At 52.6% G+C, this 15,626-nt stretch overlaps 1 long non-coding RNA gene across 1 annotated transcript in view; it reads left to right on the top strand.

Moving 5' to 3' along the window:
* LOC135420776 (uncharacterized) overlaps positions 1–15,626 on the top strand; it is a 59,588-nt gene that overhangs the window by 22,712 nt on the left and 21,250 nt on the right. The window contains exon 4 of the long non-coding RNA XR_010433724.1: positions 3,483–3,736. This is a non-coding gene — a long non-coding RNA (uncharacterized LOC135420776). The remainder of the gene's footprint in view (positions 1–3,482; positions 3,737–15,626) is intronic.

The following is a 15,626-nucleotide window of genomic DNA, read 5'->3' as shown; positions in this document are numbered from 1 at the left end:
CACTCAAGTGTACACTCTGGGGCTGAGTGTGAGTTGCTCAAGCCAGGATCAGAAATGCTTCCAGGCAGGAAGGTTTGTAATAAAATGTTTCTCTTCTTCTCGCTTATTAGACAGGTTGTGCTTCCAGGAGCAGGATGTCAGGGTTGGCTGCCAGCTGCAAGCCAATGGCCACGTTGTACTTGCCAGGCTGGACCCTAATGGGGGGACAACCCCATGCCAGTGGGCTGTGGAACTGCTTCAGGAATCCTTGTCTGCAGGAAAACCATGTGTTGTGCAGGTGATGGGAATAGGGAGTGGTTATGGACAGCTGTTCCTGAGCATTTCAGTGTGTTTGGTGGATGTGTCAGTTCAGCCTCGAGGAGGGGCTTTTGGGGAAAAAAAAAACCAAACAAAAAACAGTAGGACAGTGCAGTGGGATTTCAGCCCTTGGGCAGTGTTGACTTCTATAGTCACAGAGAGCTTTCAGTGGGTTCCAATCATAAAGTCATACAATGGATTGGGTGGGAAGGGACCTGAAGGCTCATCCTGTTCCACCCCCTGCCATGGGCAGGGACACCTTCCACTAGCCCAGGTTGCTCCAAGCCCTGTCCAACCTGGCCTTGGACACTTGCAGGGATGGGGCAGCCACAGCTTCTCTGGGCAACCTGTGCCAGGACCTCACCACCCTCACAGCCAACAATTCCTTCTCAATATCCCATCTATCCCTGCCCTCTGGCAGTAGGAAGCCATTCCCCCTTCTCCTGTCCCTCCAGGCCCTTGTCCCAAGTCCCTCTCCAGCTCTCTTGGAGCCCCTTTAGGCTCTGGAAGGGGCTCTAAGGTCTCTCTGGAGCCTTCTCTTCTCCAGGTGAACACCCCCAGCTCTCCCAGCCCGGCTCCAGCCCTTGGAGCATCTCTGTGGCCTCCTCTGGACTCGCTCCAGCAGCTCCACATCCTTCTACTGCTGGACTCTGCTGGAGGCAGCTCTGCAGGGAGGGTCTCACCTGAGAGGGGCAGAATCCCCTCCCTTGACTTGCTGATGCAAAAAATGCCCTGTGCAGAGGCCACATCTAGATCAGGAAACTTTTTAGAGGTCTGAAAGGTCTGAGCATCCAGGGATACCCTCTGGAAAGAGGGAAGGGAGTGCAGCCCATGACAGCTGAGGAAGACAGATTTTCCAAAGCATAGAGGAGTGTCTGGCAGTGGGAAAAGCTCCCAGAACAGGACACAGCTCCCTCCTTGCACTGCCTGCCCCAGAGAAGGGACTGTGCAGGTGTGTTTTCCACCTGGGTGTACAGAGCCCGTGTGAATGCTCAGAGTTCCACTCCCTTCCTGCCTCTCCTGCTCTCTGGCAGCCAGGGAGAAGCACTGAGGGGGGAGTGCACCAAGCTTGCCCTGATTCAGGGACTGAATCAGCCTGCAGAGAGAAATGACTTCCATTTTTCTGTACTAGTTTTGGTGTTTGATAATATCAGACTGACCTCCTGGTCAGACGTTCCAGGAAATTTAATGACCGACTGTGAGGAGGGACCTTGGCTTCACCTTCCAGGCTTGCAGGAGCTGCCAGACTCATCCCTGGCACGTGCAGCAGCACTGATGTTACCTGGGAAAGTTTTCCTAGATGCTTCTCCTCCTGCCTGAATTCTGGGTAAACAGGCTTCACAAATCCCTGTTTGTACAGGCAGAAAACATCGTCATTACTCCATTCAATTATAACCCCAAACTTAAAAATTAATTAGGGCAGGTATTAATTTAAGCAGGTTTTGCTCAAGTAAATATTTTCCGTTTTGGAGTCTAATCTATTCACTCAATAATCTAAAGCAATTTTTTTTTAATTTTATTTTTGGCTTGCAAAAAAAAATAAAATAATAATGTCTGTTCCATTAGGAGCTGCCGCTGGCTTAAGAGGATTTTACTCCCATTTTATGGTTTGGTTCAAAGAAAATTTATTCTTGCAATAGATTTCATGATTCTTAGCTAACATTGTCTTCCCAGCTGCAGTTGGACTGTAATAAAAAAAACCTTTGGCTTTTGTTAGACTTGCACATTCTTGGCTGCCAATAATGATTAATCTTGCCCCCTACAAGATCATCTTATTACTTGGGTTTGGCTTGGGAGCTGCCGTTCCCTCCGGAGCTTGCTAAGGGCCTTCTCCCAGAGCAGCTCTGGAGCAGCGCAGGTGTGACCTGCTGAGCCTCCCTGGGCCCTCTGTCTCTGCCCCTTAATTGCTGATCTGTGGCACTCCTCTGCACAGCAGTGCTGGTTTGGGCATGACAGAGAATTAATGGCAAGAATTCCGGAACACTTCCGTGCGTGGAAGGGCCCCGGGAGTCCCAGCGGGGAGGATTGTCTAGACGGACCCCTCGGTGAGGAGATGTGGGCAGTGAGGGCAGCTCCCACCCCTCCCTGACCTTGGGCAAGCACAGGGGGCACTGACCCTCACCCAAAACCAGGCACTGCCACCTCTCAGCTCTGCTGAGAAGCCCTTTCCCACAGCTCCCAGGGGCACAGAGCAGGGATGCCCCTGGAAGGTGCAGGAGGAGGCTGGGGGTGTAGGGCTGCTCTGGGTACATCTGTGACTGTTCCAGCAGGTGACTTTGGGACATTGCCAAACACATGGGATTGGAGCTGCACACTGGGACAGTGTGGGGGTTAATTCCTGGCCATTTGGGCTGTGTTTTAATGATTCATAGTAATAAACCCCCTGGGAATGGGAAGGGAGGAGATGCTCAGCTGACTCGGAGAGCCCTGTGCCCTTAACAGGACACACGGGCTGACCAGTTTGTCACAGGAGGAGTGAGGGAATTTATGGTAGAGAGTTTGCTGAGCTCTCCCTCTGCCTTTGCCCGTGGGATCTTTGGGCAATCTGCTCACACTGGAGGTGTTGCATAGAGGGATCTCTTCCATCTCTTCCCCCTGCCTGTGCTCTGAAGGGTGGCTGCTTGAGAAGTGATCCACAGTACCAAGAATTAAAATTGAAGTGGGAAATGCTGCTCATCCACCAAAAAATCCTAGCACCTATTCCAAACTGTGCCTTGAGAAACCCACTGGGTTTCTCAAGGCTGAGGGAGCACTGGGGTATCCCTGAGGATTGATGCTCCTCTGCAAGGACCAGGGTCTGAAGGTCCCTGTCACTGGGCCTGAGCCACATGGGATCAAGCAAAAATATCCTCCAAGTTCAGGTCAAGCTGAGCAAGTAATTTTCAGCCAAGGAATCCCACCCAGCACTCGTGTGGGATTACAGCTTCAGTCCTTCTGACTTATTTTAAAACTAAATGGCTCAAGTTTTCATTCTGGAGAGTCTCTCACTCAGAAATTTAGCTGGCTGACATGTTTGTAACTGCACGAAAGCTTCTGAAAGCAAAACCCCAATTTTCTTTGGGGTTGGCTCTGAAAAATGTGCTTAGATTTGAGTTTTTTACTTCAGCAAAGGAACCTGATGATCTTTTGTTATGTCTTGTCCTGACAAATTCTGTTTTTTTTTCCCCCTGTTTTATTTCTTTTAGCTCAGTCTGTGAGAGGTCCTGCAGGTGCCTCTGACATTCCTGCTGGTTGGGATGTTTGCCTCTGCTGGGAGACCCCTCCATCCTCTTCCTGGTCAGGAAAGGGACACAGCTGGGCCCTGGAGTGGAGAGTAAAGGCAGGACTAGTGCTGAAGAGTGGAGTTCTTCTATGTTTGGGAGTAAATGTAGATGAACATCCCTTGCCTCTTGCTGATGGAGCTCTGTGGTGTCCCTGCTTGCCCTTGGACACCAGATGGGTGAGTTTAACCACTTTCATTTTTTTTTTGAATCTTTGTACCTGTATTCATAGAATCATGGAATGGTTTGGGTAGGGAGGGACCATAAAGCTCATCCACTTCCACCCCCTGCCACAGACAGGGACACCTTCCTCTATCCCAGGTTGCTCCAAGTGTCCAGCCTGGCCTTGGACACTTCCAGAGATGGGGCAGCCACAGCTTCTCTGGGCAACTGAGTTTGCCCACTTCCTTTTTTTGTTTTTTTAATCATTGTACCTGTGTTCCTTTCCAACCACCAGGTCAGGGCTGCCATACCATGTATAGGGAGGATGTTTTCCCTGTCCTTGCTGTTCCAGCTGGCTGTCCATCCCCACATACCCCCCTTTGTGCTATTTCTGGGCTCAGAGCACTTATCACCTTCCTGGAGTGGAAGCCTTGTTTTCTCACGTCCTGCTCAGCTATTCAAGTAACAGAATGAACCTTCCAGTGTGATCAGGGTGACTGATCCAGGGTGGGTTTTGGGTTTAACCCTTCCATGCCTTCCCCCCAAGGCAGCCCCACAGCTCGGGCAGTCACGCCGTGTCTCCAGCCCACGCGGCCCTGGTCAGCTGGGTGTCCCAGCACTGCCCTGTGCACAGGCACTTCAAAGAGCTTTCCATGGACAGGAAACAGGGCAGATTAAAGGCACACTGAGGCTTTTATTTTATGCCAGCACTTCGAAATGTTCTTGCTGGCCTTTCTGAGGCCCCATTTTTAGCCATGTCTATAACGCAGGAGCGGCCGCTGGCACCACACACCGCGGCTCCGAGGCATGAGAGTCACAAGGCACTTCACATGTGTCTGAGAGCCAAGGGGCTCCAGGGAGGGTCAGGGTTGGCTCCTCCAGGACTGCTTCCTCTGCCAGCAGCCTCACCACCCCAGGCACTGCTCAGCAGCCCGAGGTTAGCTGTCCCTTGCCACCTTGCACCCCAAGGACATGCCATGTCCCTCGGAGTGTGCTCTGGGAGGCAGTGCTGAGGCAGCCAGAGGCCCTGGCAGGCTGGGGGAGTGGGTGGTACTGGGATTTTGCTGCCTCTTCTTTCCTTTCATGCGTTTGCAGCCTTTCCAGACATGCATCAGCTCCACTCCATCCCACAGGAGTGCAGCAAACAGGAGTGGAGTTCTTCCCACTGGGAAGAACACGGTCCAGCTGCTGTTCCTCCGTGGTTTCTTCCCAGCAATGTAAACAGTTTACAGGGAACTTTGTAAACAGCAGATTTGTTTAGGATATTGTCTGCATTCCCTCCTCTGTGTTTCCTTGTTCAGCAGCACAGGGAATGTTGACCTGCCAGCTGCAAGGCTGGGGCTTGCCTTGTCAGAGGGGACAATGGTGACAACCCAGAGGAAGGAGTCCTGTACACTCCTGCATTCCCTGTGAGCCTGGTGGAGTTGAGGGATCATCCAGAAACACCATGGCTGCATGGAAATGCTTCTGCATCCAGCAGAGAGGGAAAGCTGGCATGAGGTGGCATTGCAGGATGTCTTGTGTGAGAGAGCAGAGTGTATGTGAGCAGAAAGCCCCAGGGCACTGGGAGAGATGAGAACCCTTCAGAGGTGGGAGCTTCATCCCAGAAAAGCCCTGTCTGTTTGAAAAGTCTCAGAAAGTCACTGACTCCCTGTGGAAGCTGATTGTCCACCCAGGGAAAGGAGGCTGTTAAGCCAACTCATGCCATGGGATTAACACCTGAGGATGTCTGTGCTCCCTTCAGAGCTTCTCATGCAGGGATCCAGCCAGTGTTCCTCAGCACTGGCTCACAGAGGTGAGCTTCCCTCTAACCCCTTCAGCTTTGGAAAGGAGCAGAGAGAGGAGAGGGTGATTTCCACCTGAGCTTCTGCACCTCCCCAGCAGCTCTGTCAAACTGAGCTGTACTTACCTCCCAGGAACCCCTGGCACCTCAGTGCACACCCTGCACACAGGAACAGTGGGTGAGGGGGGCTGGAAATGGAGGTTGGCATGCCAAAAAGAGTCAGAGGTGGGGGAGCAGCAAACAGAAATGTTTAGAAGCAGTCAGGGGATGTTCCTCAAGCCCTCAGATGTTCAGTGCAGCTGTGGGTGAGTCCAGCCTTCCCTCTGCCAGTGAAACAACAGACCTTATAGAGGAGGGAGCAAAGCCCAAATGTTTCAATACACTTATTGTCTGTTTTTTTCTAATTTTCTCTTGTACTTAAGTCTGAGCAGTTTAACTCTGTGACAGGCCCTTGAGCCAATGCCTCTGTGCTTGGGCATTCCTCACGGACAGGAGGGATAACTGTTGCAGGCCAGGCTGTCAGGAACTGACAGCAGATTGTTTGGCTGTTTGTTTGCCCCCGTTCCCTGCCAACCACAAGTTTGAGGCTTGAATTTAAACATCCTGGATAGAAAGGAGAAGATCTCCAAATGACAGCTTCGCTGTGTTGCCAGGGAAGTCTTGGATCCAGGAGACACAAACAGCTCCACAAAGCCAAACATGGGGAGAAGCAAACTGACCCCTTTTTCCACAGCATTGGCTTCCCAAGAATGTGGCTGCTGGGTGCAGTTCAGAGATGGCCTCCACCTCCTTTGTCAGTGTGACCCTGTGAGGGGCTGGTGACCCACTCTGGCTGTGTCCACATGGTCACCATTATTAAGAAGAAAAAGACAGCAAGTTCTTCCTGCTTCCCTCTTCCTCCTTCCCTCAGAGCCATGGATGTATGGCAGGGACCCAGTCTGGCCCGGGGAACACTTGGGGAGGGCTGAATTCTGGATGCCTCTGGATGCTTTAAATACCACATAAAACCCTGTTTGCCTTTGGGGGCTGTGGGTGGTTGAGCACTGTCCAGCAGAATCCTGTTGATTTTTTGGTGAGTTTTAACTGTAAATATTTGAACAAAAAATTATCTTGTGTGAACCTTAGAGAAATTTAATCTCTCTGTACATAGGGAAGTCTGGCTTGAGTCACAAGTGGAAATGAGAGTGGTGGTTTCAGGTGATTCCCCAGTCGATGTTTATCCACGTTGGCACAGGATGCCCATCAGGAATGGCAGCTTGTTCATCAGGAAGGGCTGAAAGGACACCTGGAATGGCAGGGCAGGGTGGAGGTGTGTTGGCTGGTCCTGAACAGGAAAGCAGAGGGCTCCAGGTCGTGTTGGATGACCAAGGTGGCAGGTGGAAGGCACAGGGCTGTCAGGAGAGCTGCTGGTTCCCAAATCTTCCTGTTTCATTGCAGAGTCTGCAGTTTGCCTGTAGCTTGGGACCAGTTTTGTTATAAACCCTAAAGTTTAAGCAGATTTTCAGCTCTGCTTTAGGTGACATCCCCCTCTGCCCAGCTCAGCTCACTGACCTGCACTGTTCCCTCTTGGGAGGATGATGGATGTTACAGGAAGGGCTCAGTTCACTCCTTCCTTCTCTTGGACTCTCACCTTTGTCATGGTGAAGAGGAGGGAGGAAGCTGCCTGGGAACCTCTGCTTTCCCTCCACTTCCTGTCTGCCTAATTCCTCCCTGGAACTCTGCTACAGCCTGGGGTAGGGATGCCAGGCTCCCAGAGGGCAGAGCTGAGTCCAAGGGAAGGAGTGCACATTAACCAAGGAGAGGCTGAGCAGATGTGTGTGTGTGGAGGGAGACAGCAGCAGTACCAAGGCAGAACTGGGAAAAGTGGGAAGAACTGTCTGTCCATGGGGAGCTGATGGGCATGAGGAGAGAGCTCCCACCGCCCCCAGACCACCCCGGGCTCGGAGCAGGTCAGGACCAGGGCACTGGCAGAGTCTCTTGCATCCTTCAAGCACTGATGTCCCAGCTGAGGAGGAGCTGACAGCTGCCCCCTGCAGCCCTCAGGTGCCTTGAAATCCCACCTTTCTTTACTATCAGTTCGATCCTTTGAGTGGAAAATCAGGAAGCTTCTCCCCAGATTCACCCTGCTCAAGACACCCGGGCAGGTCTGTTCCTTTCGTGCCCAGTCCAAAGGGAGCGAGCGCAGGACGTGGTTGGGCTGAGCTGTGCCTGGGATCCCATCACAGAGGGAGCTATTCCTTCATGGTCCAGCTCAGCTCCACTCCCTGTTTCAGGCCTTGGCCTGGTGTGGCTGCTCCGTGTGAGGCGCTGGGAGCTCGGCTGTGTGTGCAGGCGCTGGCGTCGGAGCTCCAGCAGGCTCTCCCAATTCCCATTTAGGTTTGACCTTTTGCTGGATATTAAAGCCTTGCTGTGGCTCAGTGAGATGAACACTGCAGCAAACACAATTCTTCAAGATGAAATATCTCTCCAGTGGGTAATTCCAGCCTCATTTGAGGGTTGTTGTATTTTTTTTTTCCTTTCGCGCTGAATCATTTATTCCTGGTGTCAGGAAGGTGCAGAATGACTTTCCCCACTGGCTTTCAGAGCTTCATTGATTCTTCAACTCCCACTCCTGCAAATCTGCTGGAGCAGCAGCCCTTTGCCTCTCCAGTTTTCCCAGGAGGGAAGTGGGGAAAGGGAGGGTCTCAGGACTGGGGGAGCTCTTCAGGGAACCCATTCACAGTCTGGGGGAGATGCCATCATATTTTAAGCTCTGTGTTCCAGGGACAGCGTTCTTTATTTATAGGTTTTTTGCCTTAAAAGCTTTCTCAGCACTCAGCTGTCTGTGTGGGGAGGGGGGAGCAGGACACATTTCCCTGAGATTGTACAGAGCACCATGGACCTTTGGCCCTTCCTTCTTTGTGGTTCACTGCTGCAGCTGAACCCCTCTGCTCACGATAAGTATGGATCCAATCCCTTAGTCTGATCCCAAAATATGTGTAGAGCACAAATCCAATCACTGCCTGGCTGCCAGGCAGCAGTGACTGAAGCCAGGCCTCCTCCTGTCATCATCAATCCCTTTGCAGTCCCGGATCTGAGTTCACACCTCATGTTCTCCAGTGCAGCTCCTAGGAGACAGGGAAGGGCTCTTCTGCCTGTGATGGGGGGAGATGGGAGGAGAAGAGGCAGTGAGACCTGGAAAAAACAGGGTCCCAGAGCCCCCTGAGAGCTCAGGAACACAACCCCAGAGTGCCATCACATCCCTTGAGCAGGAGCCCCTGCTGCTGGGCACTCTGGTGTGGAGGTGAGGGAGCCAAGTGGGTGTGAAGTGCAGGGCCCTGCTTGACCCCTCTCCAGGAGAGGAGCAAACAGAGCAGGGCTGCTGCCACCTGGATCAGTTGAGCAGGGCTGAATGGATCCTTGTGTCCAGCAGAGCCTGTCACCAGGCACTCGTTGCCGAGCTCCAGAGCTTTGATTTAAGGAGTCTGCAGCCGTCTGACCCAGCCCACTGAGCTTACACCATCCCCCTGCCAAGCAGCCCTAAATGTTTCTATTTGTTCTGCACTTGGCCCAGTTTCTCCTGTTTATTATCCTAAATGTGCCCAGGACGTGACCCTGCTCCCCACCCCAGCACTCCCTCCAGTTCCATTTATTTTCTACTGCTTCCCAGGAACCACTGTAACATAAGTACCATTCAAAGGACAGAAAAACGGAGGGAGGTGGATGTTCACAGAGGTGCTGTGCCCTCCTTGGGATCAGGCACTGGCACCAGTGTCAGTAGGACATGCAAAGGGATGCTGCCAGGGAGCTGGAAAACGATGGAGGAAGCTCAGTGCTGGCAGACATTTAAGTCACTCTTTATTGCAGTGCTACACAGCAACAAGAAGGATCAATATTTATTAGTCGCAGAAAGCATAATTTTGCATGAAAAGCATCGATCAGCATGTCAGCCCAGACAATGTCATTACATCTTTATGATTTGGTCAACATCCCTGTAGGAATAAGGACACTGTTCCCCTGGAGAGAGCCAGGGGGTGAAGGCAGAGTTCAGCACAGTGCTGTGGTTAGAGGGGGCAAAGCAGGGACAGCACTGTTCAGTGTCACAGGGTGGGCTCAGGGGCTCTGGTTCTGTCCCTCATCATTCTGTGCCATCAGTTTGTCACTGAGGTCCAAGGACCACCAGGAGAAATTCCCTATTTCAGAGTCAGGTCCTAATTTTTTAGTCCTTTTTCCCCAGTGAAATAAGCTGCCTGCCAGCTGGGTCAGGGTGGAAGCTCCCCCATAAGGTCATAGTGCACAATTATTTGCTTTAGGGGAGGTTGGTCCCATCCTTTAAGGCAACCCAGCACACGTGGTGAGGATGCCTGTCAGTGCCAGCTCTCCTCCAGGCCTTCTTGGGCCCACTGACTGACTCCAGCCCCGTCTGCCCGGTGGGCAGGGCTGTCTGGGGTCACCCTGCAGGCCCCAGCGAGGTCGGTGGCTCAGGCTGTGTGGGGAGCCTGGGACCTGGGCAGCTGATGAGCCAAGAAGGGCAGGGAATGTGGGAAAGGGCTCTGGGCAGTGCCATGTGGACAGTGGGAGACAGCTGGGAATGGCAGTGGCATGGAGGAGGCAGAGGAGCCTTCAGTGGGGTGGAGAGGTGTTCGAGAGGATCTGATGGAAGTAGGAAGATGAGGATGGTGGGATTTGTTGCAGTGTTACAGCTGGACACAAAAACAAAGGGAAGAGGCTTCTGGAGCTGCACTGTATGGGTAGACAATTGCTGCTCAAACCTCTCCTTGCCTGTGGGTCCAACGGGTCAAATCCTGCCATTTCCATCCCTGTGCTGTCCCCAGCAGAGGCACAGGAGCACAAAGATGGCCCTGGAAGCAGCAGGTCCTGTGGTTTTGCAGAACACCTGAGTCAGGACTCCGGGGTCAGAATTCCCAGCAGTGCCATGGACTCCCTCAGGACAAGCCACAAGCCAACCACACACAGGGCAGCTGCAGAGCTTGGCTCCCACCTGGACACCAAAATAATCAGCTCAACAAAACCAGCCTGCTCCAGTCACAGGGGGCTGATCCCTGAAAAAGTCCTGGTGGGAGCAAGCAATTCTTCCAGCCTCCAGCACCATACTGGATGGGAGCCAGGAAAACAGGCCCTTGGCTTGGTAAAAACCTCCTGATGGGGTTCACAGCTGGTTGTGAGTCAGTCTGGGTGTTTGTAGATAAAAGGTGTCACTGAGTCAAGATGAGTGGCTCTACCTGGCTGTCTGAGTGATGGATGAGCTGCTGTTCCACACAATTGGAAGGAACCTCCATGTGGATCCTGAAACACAGTTTTTAAGACAGCTGTTCCTGCCTAACCTGACAGGCAGCAAGAGAGGCTGCTGAAGAGGTGGCACAGTCAGGTTTAGGGGACACAGGTGCCTGCACGACCCACTTGTATCCCAGAGATTTGTGGATCTGGTATCCCTGGCATAGGAGGATGAGAGATCCCCCAAGGCAGGAGCTCAGCACTGCAGCCCATCAGGGTCCAGCATCAGGTTGCTGGGGTGTGGGGTGACTGTGCTGGTGTAGGAAATGAGTTTTCAGCCCCACTTTCTCTCTGCCAGTTGGAATGCCCGGAGCAGGCAGCTTTGCCACATGGAGTCACAGTGAGAGAACCATTAATTTTGTATTAGGACATAAAAACTGTTTGAGCTGAACAGACCAATAGTGCTTCCAGCCCAGCATCCTGTCTCCAGCAGAAGCCAAGCCGGATGCCTTAAAGGAAGGCATAAAAATCCCATAATGCCCATAATTGTGCAATACTTCCCTGTGAGGGGAGATTCCCCCCTGACCCCAGCTGGCAGGCAGCAGGAGAGTCAGGAGCTGCTCTGGTTGTCATTGGAGCTGGAGTCACTGCAGATGCTGTTCTTGTGCACATAAATGTCCAATCCTGTGGTGAAACTCTCCAATTCTGGTTGTTATACTGCTTTTCTGCTGTCCTGGTGAGGAGCTGATGGTGTTCAGGATAGGTCCTGGATGACCTGCCACAGGCTGCTCTTAGCAGAGCAAAGGGGAGCTTTGTCCCTTCCCCACCCCAGCCAGTCCCTGCCCCTTTCTGAGCTCTGTAATTAATTTAAGTGTCCAAGGCCAGGTTGGACAGGGCTTGGATCTACCTGGTCTAGTGGAAGGTGTCCCTGCCCGTGGCAGGGGGTGAAATGAGATGGTCTTGAAGGTCCATTCCCACCCAAACCCTTCTGGAATTCTGTGGTTAACTCCCTGTGGCCTTACCCCACCGTGCTGGGGAGGATCAGCGCTGACCACTCCCATGGCTGGGCTGGGTTTTGGTTCTGTACCAAAGGTGAGTCTCTTTGCCCACGGAATATCTGCAGGATATTCCTTAGGGGGGGAGTGTGGGGCTAACAGGAGACTGGTTGATCTATGGCCAGGTGTAACCTCCTCACAGCTACTTCAGGTGATGGAAGTGCTTTCTTGTCTGTCAGTGCCCTGTCAATCCTCTTTTCCTTGGACATCCCACCAAACCTCTTGCTGGGAATGCCAGGGGAAGCCTGCTGGGATGCTGAGCAGGTGGTGAGTGACAGAGGCCAGAGCTGTTGGAGACCAGGATGGTGACTCACTGTGATGTTTGGGAGGAGAGCTTGGCACAACTTCAACTCTAACAAGAATTTTTGATTAGATTTTTGCTAATTAAGTAAAAACTTAGCTTTTCACTCATGGAAGAAGTCCTGCTCCCAAGTAGCCATCTTCAGGATGACATACCCACCCCAGAGACCACCTGAGCATCCCTGAGCATGGGAGAAGTTAAATCAAGGACTACCCATGAAGGAGTGGCAGAGGTGTGTTTGCCTGCTGGCAAAACAGGAGAGGGGATGGAGGCAGGAGAGCAGAGCTGGGCATGTAGAACTGGGGGGAGGTGGCACAGCCTGGGATAATTGGGCCATTAAATCTCACAAAGGCACCGACACTTGCACACTGTGCTCAGGGAAACAATCACTCTCCAGTAACAATCCTACGGATCTGCAACCATTTTTCTGCTGATCCAGTGCTTAATCCTATTGTTCAGACTGCAGGTTAAATTGTCCTCAACCCACGTGCAGAGGCCAGGTTGGTTTGCAGAGATGTGCAGGAGGGACTGCAGGGAAATTTTGGCTCGGAAATCCATTTGTAAATGTCTCTCAAATGTCTGCTTTTGTTCCCTGTGCCTCCTCTCTGCCAGCCCTTCCACCTCCAGAAATCCCCATGTGGGATGGAGCCATCCCAGTCCTCTGGTCAAGCCCCCTTTATTCTGCCCCACTTCTCCCAACTACAGAGAATGCCAGAACTGCCTGAGAAGGTCACAAAATTGGCTTCAAATCCTTTGAGTTTACAAATGTGGCTTTAACTCTCTTTATTTATTGTAGGTCTGGGGAGGAGGTTCACCCTTGAGCCACGTTCTCAGAGTCTTCAGCTGTGAGAGCTGAGAATGCCATTTTTGCAGTAACAAAAGTGGAATTTGGCATGCAGGGCCCCAGGAGCTGGGGGCTGAAGGACACACACCCTCTTTCTGAAAGCTTTGCAGTAAAGTTGAGTGTTTTGGGGCTCCCGGGACCAATCCCTGTCTGGACAATATTGTTATGGATTCTTAGTTTATCAGCTGTAATCCATGGGGTGTATCATGCTGCTGGATTGCTGTTTGGATGGTGCAGTGAGGTTTGGCCAAGGCTGCTCAGATCCCTTAGCTGGGTGTGTGGTGCTGGGTGGCTCAGCTCCCATGTTTGGTGACAGGTCCTGTTGGGCACTGGTGTGTTCAGGGTGTGACCATTGCTGGGTGCTGGCAGGAGTCTGGAGCTCAGGCACTCTGAATCTGGGATTAAAAGCAAAAACAATGAGAACTTCACCCATGTCTTGTGTTTTTCATCCAGCTCTTTCTCAGTTAGATGAGGACGTGGAAGGGCAGTAAAACCCTTTCTCAATCCCGCATCTGTCCAGACAGGGGATTGCATAATGCTGCAGATGTTCCAGCTGTGCTGCTCAAGTGCTGGTGTTGCTTCTGGCTTGGTTTACTCTGGGCTTTGGTAGGAAGATGACTTACAGGTGTTGGCTGGCACAGTCACAGAGGTCCTGACAGCAGGACAGGAGTGTGACCTGGCAGGAAGGGGTTGGATTGGGACAGGAGGAGACAGACTGTGCCATGGGAGCTGTGGGACACTGTGCCCAGGGCTGGGGATGGTGCCTGGCTGGAGGCTCCTTGGTGCAAGGTCAGCTGAAAAGTTTGTGACTCCCAGTAACTCATTCCCTCCCTGGGGCCATCCAAGCTCCATTATGACTATCCAGAGATGCCTGGGGTATATTTATTTTCCTCTTCTTTCCCTTTGATACCTCTTCCCTTATTGTGGGAGACTCCTGCAGCTCGGGGTTGTCCTTCTCTGCCTGGGCTGGACCAGGGCTGCCTTGGTGAGCAGGTATTAATGGCAGGGGAGGGCAGGACCTGTGATAACTCAGCCTGGCAGCCCTGGCAGCACCGAGGTGATGGAATAGTCTTTGGAGACCCAAAGAGCTTCAGTCAGCACTTCTGTGTGAAAGGGGTTGTGAAAGGAGGGAAGGAAAGTCATCGTACGTAGGTCTGAAAACTGGAGCAGGGGCTGGAAATTGAGACATAAGAAGGGAAGGCAGTTGAAGAAGCAGGTTCAGGTGATGCCATCCCTGTAGTCAGTGCCTGAACTTCATCTTGCTCTTCCTACTGATGAAACTCCTGCTGGTGTCTGTGTGTGACAGTGTTAGAGTAGTGCCTTAGTAAAAAGTGGGTGTTGGGAGCCCCAAACCTTGCTATGACATGCACCCAGCCCTGCCCAGGAGCCCCTGAGGAGGGAGGGGTCTCTGGGCAGTGCAGATGGCACTGTCACTGCCTTGTGCCACCTCCCTGGCCTCAGAGCTCGTCCCTGCAGCTGCAGTGCCCCAGATCCCGGGATACAGGGTTCTTCCTTCGGGAGGCAGACCTTGCTACCAGCAGTGTGGTTTCATTTTAACATTCATTTTAACAAAGAAGGGAAATGCTTTTCCCCCTGCTGAGGATTTGTGCACATCCCTCTCACCCAGCCCGTCCCACCACGTCGCTGAGCCCCAGGCAGAGTTTTGAGGGCTGGTCCTGGCTCAGTTTCCTGCAGCCTCAGATGCTGCCCTTGAGCAGAGACTTGGGCTTTGAGTTCCCTGAGTGCAGACCTGGGACTCTGTGGCTGGAGCACAGCGTGGAGCACGTTCTCTGGTGGCACAGTGTGACTGCAGAAACCTCCCTCTTTGTCCTCTCAGTGGTGGTGATGTCCCAGTGCCACCCTGTTCCCTGCAGATGGTTTTCATCACCCTTCCATTAAGCTGAGCCACATCCTGGGACCCAGATTTGTGAACCAGATCAGCTGCTCCTGCTGCAACACACAGTGGGGTGTTGCAAAATGCTTATTTCCTCATGTCTGATCAGCCTGAAATTATTCCAGGACCTTTTAGGGTTAGGAAGCCCCTTTGGTTTGTGAGCAGGGCTGTTGCTTATCCCTGTTTCTGATATTTTTGTAACCCCTACACAGTGATGAGACAACTATGTCCAGGAGGGTCACCCCAGCACCTGTCCCCCACAAAGTTAGGACCTTGTCACCACTGTGCACATCTGGAGGTGCCTCCTGATGTCCACTGTCCACTCTGAGGGGTGTTCCAGGGATCTCAGCTCTCTGTCTTACATCACCTGCAGCCCAGCCCTGGTTCCCAGCTGGAAGGGCTTTGGTGTGGGGCTGGCAGGGTGGCAGCCAGGACTGGCAGCTGGGCAAGGGAACCCCTTCAGGCATCGCACTGGCCGTGGCCCCAGTCAAATATTTTCTGCCACTGATTCTGACGAGTCTTGTGGCATCCCCAAATGAGGCACAGGGGATTGCAGGGCAGTCAGCTTTCATTTAGAGCCTGACCTTGGCATCAGGCTGTTAGCATGGCAAGGAAGAGAGATGAGTTAGCTGGCAGACTGCCTGCGTGTGGCAAGGGGTCTTTAAAGCCTCAAAGGATGCATTAGTTTGATGTCAGAGGCTTTGTCTGTGGCATTCCCTGGAATAACCATCCTCCCTGTGTGTGTGCACGTGTCTTTCCTCCCTGTCTGCATCTCTGCTGCTCCCCCAGCCCGTGTCCGAGGAGCTCGGCTAGGCA

This window comes from Pseudopipra pipra, chromosome 12 (genome assembly GCF_036250125.1).
Source record: "Pseudopipra pipra isolate bDixPip1 chromosome 12, bDixPip1.hap1, whole genome shotgun sequence".
Lineage (NCBI taxonomy): Eukaryota > Metazoa > Chordata > Aves > Passeriformes > Pipridae > Pseudopipra > Pseudopipra pipra.
This window is presented reverse-complemented; position numbering and strand designations above follow the sequence as displayed.